We start from the raw sequence: 16,062 nt of genomic DNA, 5'->3' as shown, positions 1-16,062 counted from the left end.
TTATAGGAACATTATTTTTGGGTTTTGTTTCTTGTTCTACTAATCATGACAGGATCCAGAGTCAATTCATGGGCTTTGTCGATCGCGGGAGACGTGCCACCACCTTTGCAAATACCACAACCGTCACGAGAGGTGCACAAACATCCAAATGCACATGATCGGGTTAATGTATCTATACCACCATTTAATGGCCGTTTTAAACCTGCTTTATATATTGAATGGGAGTTCGACATAAAAAATATATTTGCTTCCCATAATTTTGATGAACATAAAAAGGTTAAGGTTGCGGTTGGTTCTTTCACTGGTTATGCTTTGGTTTGGTGGAGTGAATATTGTCGGTTACACCCTGATTATATACCTACTACTTGGGATGATTTGAAACTTGCCATGCGACATACTTTCGTCCCTGCTTATTATACTCGTGACATGATTAAGAAGTTGCAACACTTAAAACAAGGTAGTGAAACTGTAACAAAATATTATGATGATTTACAAACTACCTTGTTGCATTCCTCGTTAGAAGAAAGTGAAGATGATTTTATGGATAGATTTTGGGGAGGATTAAACCGTGATATTCAAGAGATACTAATTCATGAAGAGTGTTATCCTATGGACCATTTGTTTCATCTTGCTTGCAAAGCTGAACAGGAAATAAAACGACGTGTTGGCCACGAGGAGAACAAGCGCACGGTGCACATTCCAAGAGTTGATATGATTGTTCCTTCAACTACTAGGCATACTATGACAACCACATCCGTTGTTGTCAGGACTACATCACCTCCACCATGTGACACATCGCCCCCGATAGTGGCTACATCATCTGAGTTGATCATAAGAGGTAATGACAAAGGTACTGATCTTCCATCTCTACATGAGAATGATGAATGCCTTGTCAATTTGAATGCACCATCTGATGAGCTACCCACTACTTTGATCACACCACCTATTTTAGAGGACTACGTTGATAATTTGACTTTGCCATGTGATCAAACAACTGAAATACCAACAATTTTGAGTGCACCCATTGAATTAACTATTGATGCAAAAGAACCAATGTTTAATCATTTTAATATGACATCTAATCTTGGTGATGATTCTGTGTTGAATGACTTATTGCATGTTTGCTTATTTAAGCATGTTGTAGCATGTAAATTTGATGCAAGTAAGGTTTATTTACCAATGTTGGGATGGTTTAATGATGAACATTGTCAATCTTTTGAAATGAATAAGAGCTTCACTTATATGTGCAAACTGAGTTGCAATATTTTCATGCTTTCTACTTCTTGTGCTAATTTTTTGGCTTTAGATTTTATGAACTATGCAAGTTACTCATCTATTCATGTGTCATATATGTAAAAATCAAGGGAAGTAAAAATGGATGACATATACATATACAACATGTACACCTTGTCTCTTTTGTTAGCCACATTTTAGATTAAGCAACGCCGAGGACGGCTTTATTTTCAAGAAGGGGAGGATGATGAGGACATGACTACCTTGGATATGACCAAAAATATTGCATATATGCATATTTGTCAGGTGATTTCTAGTGCAAACTATTCAATAATCTATTTATGTTATCCAGAACAAAAATACTTCACACACTTTTGTGTTTTGTCTAATTGCAGGTGTATGGGACATTTGTACAATCCACATATGAAGATAAGGAAGAAAGAGATGTTTATTTGCTGTCCAAAAAGTTCTCTCACGTCACTTTTGGCCCAAGAGAAGATAGAGTCCAAGTCTCTCACGTTCTGGATTCAGATTCGGACTGCACAGACACACCTGACTCAAAACGCACACAAGTTTTTCATACGGACTCCGAATTGGGTGATCCTTTTTTTGTTGGAAACTAGATTTCGTGCACTTTCCAACCCAATTGGAATCACCTTTAAATTCGTCCGGAGCGTTGAGTTGTGGACGAAACAATCTGATGCTGCAGCAGAATCCGAGTCAAACTACAAGTCCAAAGGTGTTACATCACCTCCACTTGGGCCCATTGGCCTTGTACGACCTAGATTTAGTTTTAGGCTGCCTTGGGACGTCCTCCCACCTCCTTGGCCGCCACCCCTTGCTCCTATATAAGTAGATCCATCTAGTAGCTTTTCCTTGGGATTTGTTTAGTTAAAAGTTAGCCATTGCAACTTCGTGTACTTCGTTTGTGTCCAACGACCAGACCAAGACCGCTTCCGGATCCCCACCATTATCAATACTTCATATATATTTGCAATATTCAGATTGCTTTATCATATTCTTGCTCGTTCTTCGATTGCTTGCAGGAATAGACCTTCGTGGTCAGGCTAACCGTGCTTCCAGCATCGTCAGTAACCTTAGGAGATTGGTTTAGCGATTGCTAAGGCGCAACGTCGTGCACATTTGTAGTCGGATCGTCAAAGTCGTCTCCACCAAATCGATAGTTATCAGCTCATCGAAAGATCGGGACACCCCCGCCTCTATCAAGTGGTATCAGTTTTCAGGTTGCTCGGTGAGAATTTCTAGTTTTCCTAGATTAGATTTATTTTCTTACCTATTGTCCAAGAAAAAGCCACACAAAAAAAAGTTAGATCTGTTCATCCTTTATCCAAGCCAGTCTGAGCCTTTGCAATTTTCTATTCATTGCTTGCATAGTTGAATTATCGGTTGCATCGTCGTGTCAGTTGCTGGTCTTAGCGTCTAGTTCCTTTAGAGTTTCGAGTTCTGTTCACATTAGTCACGCCGCCGCTGCATCATTATCCCTTCCGCTGTCCACCATCCCATCTATTAATTTCCACCACATGCTACGCACTGTTCATTGTCATAATCATAGTTGAGGTCATTCACATCTTCGCCTGATCCAATCTGCATCTTATCTAGTTTGTCTCGGAAAGAAAAAAAAAGATAGAGAAAAAAAAGAGAAAAAAGGAAAAAAAAGAAAAAGAGAGAGAAGAAAAAGAAAAAAAAAGCGTGAGAAAAAAAAGAGAGAAGAAAAAAAAATTGGATCTATCTAGAATCAATCTCGTACCTGAATTCGGATTGGAATTTGTTTTGCGCACTGTTCAGTAAAACAGGTGTATCTTCCTCATACGAAGTCAGTTTTGGCTCCGTGAGTACTCAAATTGAAGATAGCGATGGGCCGCATCTAAATAGTTGCAGAAGCTAGTTCAATATTTGACACCTCAAAATCGGCTTCTAAATAGGTCTTTTTGCCCTCCGAAGTTCGTGAACACAACTTGTTCCAATTTTTCAGGCCAGTTTTAGAATTCTTTGACTCCTCATATCAACTCGGAATTGAGTGATTCTTTTTGCATTGGAAAGCTTGAGTTAGTAGCATTCTTTGAAAGAATTTATCAGAAAATTGTCTCAAACTTTTCAAGAGGAAAGTTGGAGAGAGAGTTGTTGTATATCCTGCTTGGCAGTTGTTTTTCATCATTATCTTCACTGCCGTTGTGATCATCACTTATATCTTGCTGTCAAGAGCTACTTAGTATCCTTCATTGATGCTAGTTGTGCTACGCCGTGACCTCATTAGTGTTCTAGGCTCGCGTCTCTAGTCCGGTCTAGCCTAGGACCAGCACAGTACCGTCGTTGAGCGTTTATTCAACATTGCATCTCTGAATTGATTATTGCTAATCTTTTGCTACCATATATAGCCAACCCAGCTCCACATATTTCTACACCGTGTATACGTACGCTCCCCTGGCAATCGCTTTACTCAATATTCGGAGTTACTTGACACCGCTGGTTGCCGATCACCGCCTGCTGCATGGTAAGAACTTGTAAGACATTGATATTTGCTTTACTGTGAGCGTTTTACCACCACATCCTAGTAGTTATAGGAACATTATTTTTGGGTTTTGTTTCTTGTTCTACTAATCATGACAGGATCCAGAGTCAATTCATGGGCTTTGTCGATCGCGGGAGACATGCCACCACCTTTGCAAATACCACAACCGTCACGAGAGGTGCACAAACATCCAAATGCACATGATCAGGTTAATGTATCTATACCAGCATTTAATGGCCGTTTTAAACCTGCTTTATATATTGAATGGGAGTTCGACATAAAAAATATATTTGCTTCCCATAATTTCAATGAACATAAAAAGGTTAAGGTTGCGGTTGGTTCTTTCATTGGTTATGCTTTGGTTTGGTGGAGTGAATATTGTCGGTTACACCCTGATTATATACCTACTACTTGGGATGATTTGAAACTTGCCATGCGACATACTTTCATCCCTGCTTATTATACTCGTGACATGATTAAGAAGTTGCAACACTTAAAACAAGGTAGTGAAACTGTAACAAAATATTATGATGATTTACAAACTACCTTGTTGCATTCCTCTTTAGAAGAAAGTGAAGATGATTTTATGGATAGATTTTGGGGAGGATTAAACCGTGATATTCAAGAGATACTAATTCATGAAGAGTGTTATCCTATGGACCATTTGTTTCATCTTGCTTGCAAAGCTGAACAGGAAATAAAACGACGTGTTGGCCACGAGGAGAACAAGCGCACGGTGCACATTCCAAGAGTTGATATGATTGTTCCTTCAACTACTAGGCATACTATGACAACCACATCCGTTGTTGTCAGGACTACATCACCCCCACCATGTGACACATCGCCCCCGAGAGTGGCTACATCATCTGAGGTGATCATAAGAGGTAATGACAAAGGTACTGATCTTCCATCTCTACATGAGAATGATGAATGCCTTGTCAATTTGAATGCACCATCTGATGAGCTACCCACTACTTTGATCACACCACCTATTTTAGAGGACTACGTTGATAATTTAACTTTGTCATGTGCTCAAACAACTGAAATACCAACAATTTTGAGTGCACCCATTGAATTAACTTTGACTTTCGATGAGATGATAACTATCGATTTGGTGAAGATGACTTTGACGATCCGACTACAAACGTGCACGACGTTGCGCCTTAGCAATCGCTAAACCAACTCTGAGAGGTTATTGACCACACCGGAGCACAATCAACCTGACCACGAAGGTCTATTCCTGCAAGCAATCGAAGAACAAGCAAGAATATGATAAAAGCAATCTGAATATTGCGAGTATATATGAGGTATTGATAAAGGTGGGGATCCGTAAGCGGTCTTGGTCTGGTCGTTGGACACAAACGAAGTACACGAAGTTGCAATGGCTAACTTTTAACTAAACAAATCCCAAGGAAAAGCTACTAGATGGATCTACTTATATAGGAGCAAGGGGTGGCGGCCAAGGAGGTGGGAGGACGTCCCAAGGCAGCCTAAAACTAAATCTAGGTCGTACAAGGCCAATGGGCCCAAGTGGAGGTGATGTAACACCTTTGGACTTGTAGTTTGACTCGGATTCTGCTGCAGCATCAGATTGTTTCGTCCACAACTCAACGCTCCAGACGAATTTGAAGGTGATTCCAATTGGGTTGGAAAGTGCACGAAATCTAGTTTCCAACAAAAAAAGAATCACCCAATTCGGAGTCCGTATGAAAAACTTGTGTGTGTTTTGAGTCAGGTGTGTCTGTGCAGTCCGAATCTGAATCCAGAACGTGAGAGACTTGGACTCTATCTTCTCTTGGGCCAAAAGTGACGTGAGAGAACTTTTTGGACAGCAAATAAACATCTCTTTCTTCCTTATCTTCATATGTGGATTGTACAAATGTCCCATACACCTGCAATTAGACAAAACACAAAAGTGTGTGAAGTATTTTTGTTCTGGATAACATAAATAGATTATTGAATAGTTTGCACTAGAAATCACCTGACAAATATGCATATATGCAATATTTTTGGTCATATCCAAGGTAGTCATGTCCTCATCATCCTCCCCTTCTTGAAAATAAAGCCGTCCTCGGCGTTGCTTAATCTAAAATGTGGCTAACAAAAGAGACAAGGTGTACATGTTGTATATGTATATGTCATCCATTTTTACTTCCCTTGATTTTTACATATATGACACATGAATAGATGAGTAACTTGCATAGTTCATAAAATCTAAAGCCAAAAAATTAGCACAAGAAGTAGAAAGCATGAAAATATTGCAACTCAGTTTGCACATATAAGTGAAGCTCTTATTCATTTCAAAAGATTGACAATGTTCATCATTAAACCATCCCAACATTGGTAAATAAACCTTACTTGCATCAAATTTACATGCTACAACATGCTTAAATAAGCAAACATGCAATAAGTCATTCAACACAGAATCATCACCAAGATTAGATGTCATATTAAAATGATTAAACATTGGTTCTTTTGCATCAATAGTTAATTCAATGGGTGCACTCAAAATTGTTGGTATTTCAGTTGTTTGATCACATGGCAAAGTCAAATTATCAACGTAGTCCTCTAAAATAGGTGGTGTGATCAAAGTAGTGGGTAGCTCATCAGATGGTGCATTCAAATTGACAAGGCATTCATCATTCTCATGTAGAGATGGAAGATCAGTACCTTTGTCATTACCTCTTATGATCAACTCAGATGATGTAGCCACTCTCGGAGGCGATGTGTCACATGGTGGAGGTGATGTAGTCCTGACAACAACGGATGTGGTTGTCATAGTATGCCTAGTAGTTGAAGGAACAATCATATCAACTCTTGGAATGTGCACCGTGCGCTTGTTCTCCTCGTGGCCAACACGTCGTTTTATTTCCTGTTCAGCTTTGCAAGCAAGATGAAACAAATGGTCCATAGGATAACACTCTTCATGAATTAGTATCTCTTGAATATCACGGTTTAATCCTCCCCAAAATCTATCCATAAAATCATCTTCACTTTCTTCTAAAGAGGAATGCAACAAGGTAGTTTGTAAATCATCATAATATTTTGTTACAGTTTCACTACCTTGTTTTAAGTGTTGCAACTTCTTAATCATGTCACGAGTATAATAAGCAGGGACGAAAGTATGTCGCATGGCAAGTTTCAAATCAGGGTGTAACCGACAATATTCACTCCACCAAACCAAAGCATAACCAGTGAAAGAACCAACCGCAACCTTAACCTTTTTATGTTCATCGAAATTATGGGAAGCAAATATATTTTTTATGTCGAACTCCCATTCAATATATAAAGCAGGTTTAAAACGGCCATTAAATGGTGGTATAGATACATTAACCTGATCATGTGCATTTGGATGTTTGTGCACCTCTCGTGACGGTTGTGGTATTTGCAAAGGTGGTGGCACGTCTCCCGCGATCGACAAAGCCCATGAATTGACTCTGGATCCTGTCATGATTAGTAGAACAAGAAACAAAACCCAAAAATAATGTTCCTATAACTACTAGGATGTGGTGGTAAAACGCTCACAGTAAAGCAAATATCAATGTCTTACAAGTTCTTACCATGCAGCAGGCGGTGATCGGCAACCAGCGGTGTCAACTAACTCCGAATATTGAGTAAAGCGATTGCCAGGGGAGCGTACGTATACACGGTGTAGAAATATGTGGAGCTGGGTTGGCTATATATGGTAGCAAAAGATTAGCAATAATCAATTCAAAGATGCAATGTTGAATAAACGCTCAATGACGGTACTGTGCTGGTCCTAGGCTAGACCGGACTTGATAAGGACATGACTACCTTGGATATGACCAAAAATATTGCATATATGCATATTTGTAAGGTGATTTCTAGTGCAAACTATTCAATAATCTATTTATGTTATCCAGAACAAAAATACTTCACACACTTTTGTGTTTTGTCTAATTGCAGGTGTATGGGACATTTGTACAATCCACATATGAAGATAAGGAAGAAAGAGATGTTTATTTGCTGTTCAAAAAGTTCTCTCACGTCACTTTTGGCCCAAGAGAAGATAGAGTCCAAGTCTCTCACGTCCTGGATTCCGATTCGGACTGCACAGACACACCTGACTCAAAACAAACACAAGTTTTTCATACGGACTCCGAATTGGGTGATTCTTTTTTTGTTGGAAACTAGATTTCGTGCACTTTCCAACCCAATTGGAATCACCTTCAAATTCGTCCGGAGCGTTGAGTTGTGGACGAAACAATCTGATGCTGCAGCAGAATCCGAGTCAAACTACAAGTCCAAAGGTGTTACATCACCTCCACTTGGGCCCATTGGCCTTGTACGACCTAGATTTAGTTTTAGGCTGCCTTGGGACGTCCTCCCACCTCCTTGGCCGCCACCCCTTGCTCCTATATAAGTAGATCCATCTAGTAGCTTTTCCTTGGGATTTGTTTAGTTAAAAGTTAGCCATTGCAACTTCGTGTACTTCGTTTGTGTCCAACGACCAGACCAAGACCGCTTCCGGATCCCCACCATTATCAATACTTCATATATATTTGCAATATTCAGATTGCTTTATCATATTCTTGCTCGTTCTTCGATTGCTTGCAGGAATAGACCTTCGTGGCCAGGCTGACCGTGCTTCCAGCATCGTCAGTAACCTCAGGAGATTGGTTTAGCGATTGCTAAGGCGCAACGTCGTGCACGTTTGTAGTCGGATCGTCAAAGTCGTCTCCACCAAATCGATAGTTATCATCTCATCGAAAGATCGGGACCCTCGCCTCTATCACGAGCACAAGGGCCATTTTCTGGGAAATTAATATCCAGGAAAACCAATCGCGATAGCGCGCGCCCATAACCTTCCCTCGCTGGAGGCACCGGCGAGAGACATGACAATAGACCACATTAGGGCCTTTAGCATAAAAGGCAAATGTGGTTTCACTGGAGAAAGCTCGATTTGGTGGCACTATGACTCGATCCCATCGATGACGAAGGAGGTTTATTATTAAGTCATGTTATTAACTTCTCCACCATCATCAACATTATGAGCATATATAAAAAGGATGCAACAATGAGCTTTCAGCATACAAATGAAGTAACAAATATCAACCTTCTCAAGTGGACAGTTATAGCATATGAAACATGGCAATACCTGGTACTAGCATATCAATTGTGTAACAATATTACCATAGTATCAATACTACTGGCATGAAACTAACCAAAACACAGGTATGATATTATCAACAACAATATAAATAGCATGGCAAATGCTATCATGAAAGGCAAGCATGACATGGCAAGCAGTACTAACGCATAGCACAACTGAAATAATGGAAGACGAAACAGACAAAAACTACTACAACTAAGCACACACACGAGGTACCAGCAAAGTCAACATGCAAGTTCGGGGCTCATGATAAGAGGTTTGCTTTCCTGGAGGTCGAGGAATACTCCGGAAGGGATACGATCACCTCACGGAAAAATTTGCCGGAGAGGGGTTCGCTCTCAAAGGGTCCGGATTAGAGCATGGGAAAATGGGTATTTTCAGAATGTGCAAACATAAAGAAAATGGTCCCATGGAAACGAGCTCGTCGAACATAGAACGTGAGCATTGGAATCACCTCATTCGGGGTTACAGTTGCAAAGTGGTGGCCATTCACTTTTTAGGTAGAAAAGTGGCTTAAATAGTGAACGTTCACAATTTAACCTCTTCGGCGGGCGGCTGAAAAAGAGAAAGTGCACTTGAGAAAATACGTTTCCAGAGAATAGAAAGCGTATTTCGGGCAATACATTTTCAGTTACCAAAAAATGTACTACAGTGAATACGTCTTCGGAGAAATGAAAACGCACTTCGGTGATGCGTCTCCACTTACGCTGACTAGGCACTTCTTTGGCCAATGACAAGCGGGGCCCATGCAGGGTGGGCCCCCTAACTTATCCATGCTAGCATGACCAGGTCAACGCGCCTGGGTCGCTGCCAGGTGGGGCCCATGTGCTTCTTCTCTCTCCTCCTCTCCTCCTTCTTCTTCTCCTTCTCTGTTCCTGACGCAACGACGAGGGCGCCGGCTCCAATGTGGCCACGGCACTCCGGCAAACTCTCTGGCCAGGGAGCGGCGTGGGAGGAGTCACCGGTGTGCACCGCACCCACCTGGGATCAGGACGACGGCGGGGAGGGCTAGATGGTGCGGCGACGGGTGGAAACAGAGGGCTGCGGGGTCGGGTGGTTTGGTGGCTCTAGTGGGGGCAATGAGACGAGTGAGGGGCTGGGGATGGTCGCCGGAGAGTGGCGCGTCCATCCGTGGGTCAGACAGGGCATGGGGGTGCTCGGTCGCGGGGTGGGGAGGAGGTCAGGGGCGACGGCCGCGGCGACAAAGAGCTTCGCTCGCCGTGGAAATCGCGAACAGTGGCCACCGGTGGCGGACATGGAGCGCTGGGGTGGCTACTGGGTGGTAGGGAAAGGCTCATGTGGCGGTGGAACGGAGGGAATAGCTTGAGGTCGCCGGAATCAAGAGGGACCCGAGGCGGTGGCCATGGCGATGGTGGGCGTCGGGAAGCATCTCCGAGGATGAATGAGCTGCTCGGGGAGGCGTAGAGGAGGGAGGGGAAGCTGCTAGTGAGCTCGGTTGGGTCGCGGACTGGCTATATATAGCCGAGCGAGGAGAGCTCGAGAAGGGGGAGAGGTGGCACGCACGTGGCTACGTGTCCGTGCTCCAGCGACGGACACGCGCGACCAAGGGTCACGGGGAGGGGCAGGAAGGCGACGAGGGGGATACAGACGAGCTCACGAGGCTACACAATGCCAAGGGGGCACAGGGAAGAAGGAGACAGAGGAGAAAGACGATGGCGCACACGGGAGCTCAATGTTCGGCGACGACGACGGCATGCTGAGGAAGAAATCAAAGGGGGAAAGAGCTCCAGTGGGAAGGCAACGTCGAGGCGGAGCTGTTGGACACGCTGGGATGGTCCAGAACCAGCCGGAGCTGCTCTGCCAAGGCCAACAATGGCTGGACCACCACTTTGGCCGGCAATCACTCGTGATCACCACAGACACTGCACGCTCTGGTCTCCTACTTCATGCCCAACCTTGTCAGCAGGGAAGTCCTTCCAAGGTGCATTAAAATGGAGGTGATGGCACGGGTAGAGATGTAGTGAGCAGCGGGAAACAAGCTCCACAAGTTTGATGTAGCAAACTTGACCGCATCTTGGTGATCAACCTAGTGAGTTTAAGGACTAAACTTGTTGTTTGGGATGTTTAGGCTAGCAAGGGCTATGGTCCTGGGAAGTTGGAGTGGATTTTGGCTAGTATTTAACATAGTTGCAGTACACCTACTAAATATGGTCCAGAAACTAAATGATGAAGAAGCGCTCACTACGAGTGTTGGATTGGGCTACAACTTGGCAAAACTTGATGATTTGGACATATGTAGATGCCGTAAACAGATCATACCAAATGGACTTGCCAAAATGGTACTTGTTTCACAAACATCTCTTTTGTCTAGAAACTTGGGAAATTTCTAGGAAAATATTGGCTTAATGAAATGACCCAAACTCTTGTGGAGGTGGATCACATGGATAGGAGAAGGCTTAGGAATATTTTCAGCCGTAATGGAGCAAGATAAAATATACTTGCTTCACAAACTGAAAATTTGGACAGAAACCAAGAATTGCTCCTGTGCTCACATAGTTCAATTAAATGAGCTGAATTTAGGTGGAGGCTAATGTTTTGGGATACTTGAGAAGATGGCAAAGTTTCATCCCATTTGGAAACTCTATGAAGGTACTTCCTTCACAAACTTGCAATCTGGTCAGAAACTTTGAAAAATTGCACAGGGAGCTAGGATGAAGGGATTGAGCTGATCTTTGGTATCGATGGGTTATTATCAATGTTAATCACCCTACCAAATTGCAGCTCAATTGGAGTTAGGAATAAAGCACTTCCTTTGCAAAATTTCGAAGAAGGCAGAAACTTGCATTGGATCATGTGCCAATTTTTTTTGATCTATGGAACATGAGATAAGGATGGAACTAGTGAATATATAGTAAGCACAAGCTCCACAATTTATGTGGGAATTCTCTCTGCTATAAAAAATGTAGTTCCTTTAGAAAATGGCAGAATTGGAATATTGGCATTAAATGGGAAAAGGCAATTTTCCTTATTTAATTATGGCCAATATTTTTTCCTGGGCTTGGATTAGGCATAAATATCAACTCCACCCATTTTCATGAATTTATGAGTTGGCTAGCTATGCCCTTGGATATTGTTCCTCAGAAAGACAGGAAAAGGAATAAATCACAACTGAAAAACATTGCATAAGACTTAGCAATATTTTTAAACATCCATGGTTTAGAAAGCTAGGAGGGTCTCGGGGAACAGATGGGATGATCAACAGATCAAGGAAAATGATGGCTCCATTGAAATCACAAAGGGCATATTCAAATTCCAAAAAATTGGAATTAGGGTTTGAATGGGTTTGGATGAGGCAACTGAGGTCTTGTCCACTAACAAAGACATGGGCAAGGTTTTGAATGGTTGGAAATGACAAGAATTCTCAGAGTCATCAAGCAAACTTAGGAGAAAGATTTTGAAAATGATTGCCAGGAAAGAATAACAGCACAAAAATTGATAACCCAATTTTGGGATTGTTACAAGGAGTTCATCGACGTCTTGGTGGAGCTGCTGAAGGAGAGCCTCCATGACATGCCCGCTAAGCTCAATGAGCAGGGGAATTGACCGCCGGCTTGGTGATGCTACTAAAGAAGAGCATTGCATTGGATAAGAAGGCGACAGGTGAAATCCTGCAACTTTACGAGAACAATGCGAAGCTCTGTCACGAGCTCGACCTGCTGAAGGAGGAGAACGCGGGCTGGAAGAAGCTACATGAGAAGAGTAGTTCCTCGGTGAAGATGCTGCACGCCCTCATCATGGAACAGAAGGAGGAGTTGACGAGGCTCCACATCGAGCACTCGGCTGCTGTCGAGGTACGTAATGCGGCCGTGGAAGACATGATGAAGGCTCGCGTCGAGAAATCCCGCGTCATGGACATAATGAAGAAGATGGCGGAGGAGATGTGCGAGCAGATGGAGGTCGTGGAGGCGATGAAGAAGCAGTTACGACTCAGCGACCAACAACCCTTCATGTAGTAGAGAGCAACGCCCTAGACTTGGTGTGCGCGTCTTCCTTCTTTTCTTGGGGGGATAATCTTCCTTCTTCTTTTGCTCCTGTGTTTCTTCTTTTACTTCGGGTGTTTCACCGCACGTGTAATCTGCGAGGCATGAATAGAACAATGGTAACAATGAGTGGCACCGCGGGATCGATAACTAGCAAATTCGATCATTTTTATCGCCGTATCGCACTGGGCTGCCGTGTTTCGTGCTCCTCCATGGTACTAGTACTCCAGTGGAAAACTTGAGTACACCGCACGGTTCTTTGCTCCTCCTCAGGTCGTCGACAACATTTATATGAGCTGTCAAATCACAAGGCCCCGCCTTCCAGCAGTAATGAGCCATTAAATCACAAAGGCCCTCGCCTCTCATGAAACCGACCAAGCGAGACTGCCCCGCCCTCCAGCCTTTTAAATGCATACTTTTGTAGAATAGTAGTATCGATGGATTGCGCCATGGAGAAAAACTAACAAAATGGAATTAAAGGAAAAAGGTGGTACATATAGAGAGCGCTCGTCGCAAAATTATGCATATAGTACTATTAGAAAAGCTGGTACATGCTTAGATGGGGTGCTAAATTCTATTAAAGAAATTAGCATACCTATTTAATTCTTGGGTTTTTATTAGTTATGCCACTAGTTGTATCTCACAACTCAGTCTTGCCATTAGAAGTTACAACTACTCAAAAATGTCATCGATCCGTGAGATGCTTGCTCAAAAATGCAATTAGATATCTAAAATATGCCATCGTTCCGTTAGATGTTTGCTCGAAAATGCCATTAGACATATTGTTATTTTCATGTCAAACCCGTTGACGACGTTATATCACAAAAATAAGCCCTGACCCACATGTCGATTCTCTCTATCTCACAATGATAAGTGTGGCCCCGCTTGTCAGGAGTAACCAAGCGACTAATTTTACAGGAAAATAAGAACGCTATTGGGATCAAGTAGGCCCCACAGTTTATTGTACTGTAGTAAGATAGAGGGAGAGCTGGCATGTTGGTCCATAGGTATTTATGTCATTATAACATGGTAAAAGATATTTGAGTCACAATAATGGTGTCCGGCACAACACACCCCTCAAATAAAACTAAGCACCCTAAAATTCTTTGACAACTAAACTGCTAGCTCTATGATGTTGGCCATATATATTGTACGTATATAATGTGAAGAAATGAATGGTAGTACTACCAACTACAAGATGAACTATAAGAAATACTAGTATGTACGAGAGTTAAAGTAACGAGAAGAAACATAACATAGTTCTGCTGGGGGCTCAGCACAACACAACCCTCAAATAAAACTAAGCACCCTGAAATTAAACTAAGCAACTAATCCAGTAGACACTGCATTACAACCACCATGAGAAATAACACTGCCAGCTTACTCGGACTCCTCGTCCACATGTTCGACTTCGTCCTTGTCCCTCTTCCTCTTGGCCGACACTTCTTTGGTTGAACCGCACACTTGGCTCTCGCCCTTCATCCAACCCTTATAGATATTGCAACAAAGGTAGGCATCCATTACAACGTAATTGATATGGTCTCTATCTAGTACATTCCATTGCCATGCAAGATGAAACTTGGGCGGAGGTTTCGTCAGTTTACCGTACGAAGGATCAACCATGGCTGCTGCTAGGGTCGGGATTGAAGGTTGACGGGAGGACACGAGAACATTCCTCTAGAGGTCCAAGGGCTGGCCTACAACAAGGACTATCCGACCTAGGATTTCTTTGTCGTTCCTAAAGTCTACAAAAACAAATTTGACTTTGTTGCCCCCGAGGAAGTTCTTAAAATCCTCCCACTCAATGTCGGCATGGCATATGTGGTAGACCAAGCACAAGTTATGCATGCAAACATGGATCATGGCGGGCTTCTTCTTCTCTTCCTCCTTTATATTCTTCTCTTTTCCCAAGACTGTGGTGTACTCAACATCCAACCCAACGATCCACTCATCACCCTTTGAGTATTCAAACATGCGTCTGAAGCAAGCAAGGCATCCTTTCACCGTTGTGGAAGAACGGGTGTAGATGACATCGAGCTCATCGCCGGTGATGGTTCTAACCTTGTACTCACCGCTGATCATGGAGATTTGGGACGCCATGGATTTGGGAGGAGGGTTAGGATTAGTGGAACTGTTGTAATGTGAAAGGACGGGATGACTAGGAGCGAACTACCATAATGTTAAAGGATAGTCGGGGACGAGTAGGAGCGAACTGCTAGCGGTTTTCTGATTGTAAAAATGTTGAGTGGGGCATGCGAACGGCGGGGCTTACCATCCTCCCATGATACGGGCTTCCGAGAGCCCTTGGATCTAAGATCGAACGGTTGAATGGCATGACCTATTGGTGAATATCCAACCCTGGAGGGTTTTTCTGCAAATTTTTAGCAACTCAGCATGCGATCGTTAGATCTCAAATCCAAGTGCTGTCAGTAGCCGTATCATGGTCGCGCCTACCATGACCATCGCCTCGCTCGCGCGATCGCGCCATTGGAGATTTCAGACGGCTATAAATGAGCATTTTGTGCCTACTTCGCATGCATGAAACTACTTCCTCCGTCTAGGTGCGTTACGCTATCTGATATTGGCATGTCATACATAGTCATCACTTAGTCACTCATAAAACAAGGTTAGTTGTAAGGTTGCCTATAAGAGTATTTTTTTACTTCTCTCTATCTCTTTCTTCGTACTCCCTCCGTTCCAGTTTACAAGTCCTGTGCGCATACCTAGGTTGTCAATTTTATCACCGTAATGTAAACTATATACCACAAAAATTATACCGTTTGAAAATAGAACATCTGAAGTTTATAACGCTATTTTCTTGTAATACTGTATATGTCTTCTATTAGGTTGGTCAAATTGATGACCTAGGGGTACGCGCACACCTTGTAAACTGACAGAGAGGGAGTAGTACTTATTGCATTTGCCAAAAGGAGTAAGGAGTACAGTACTTGGCACCTGTATACCATGGAGGTGGTCAGGAATTAGGAGACTCACGCCGGTCATAGCGCTGCAATTAAAATGATAAGGGCAAGTCAAATCACAGGCCCCACCTGTCCAGCAGTAGCTCGCCATCAAATCACATAGCCCTACGTTTGCAGTAGCCTACTCCCTCATCTTCTCGCCTCTCTGTCGAACCGACTAGGCGGAACTGCCCACCTACCACG

The sequence above is a fragment of the Triticum aestivum genome, chromosome 7B (genome assembly GCF_018294505.1).
Source record: "Triticum aestivum cultivar Chinese Spring chromosome 7B, IWGSC CS RefSeq v2.1, whole genome shotgun sequence".
In the NCBI taxonomy this organism is placed as follows: Eukaryota; Viridiplantae; Streptophyta; class Magnoliopsida; order Poales; family Poaceae; genus Triticum; species Triticum aestivum.
The sequence above is the reverse complement of the archived record's forward strand: the minus strand, read 5'-3'. Positions refer to the sequence as shown.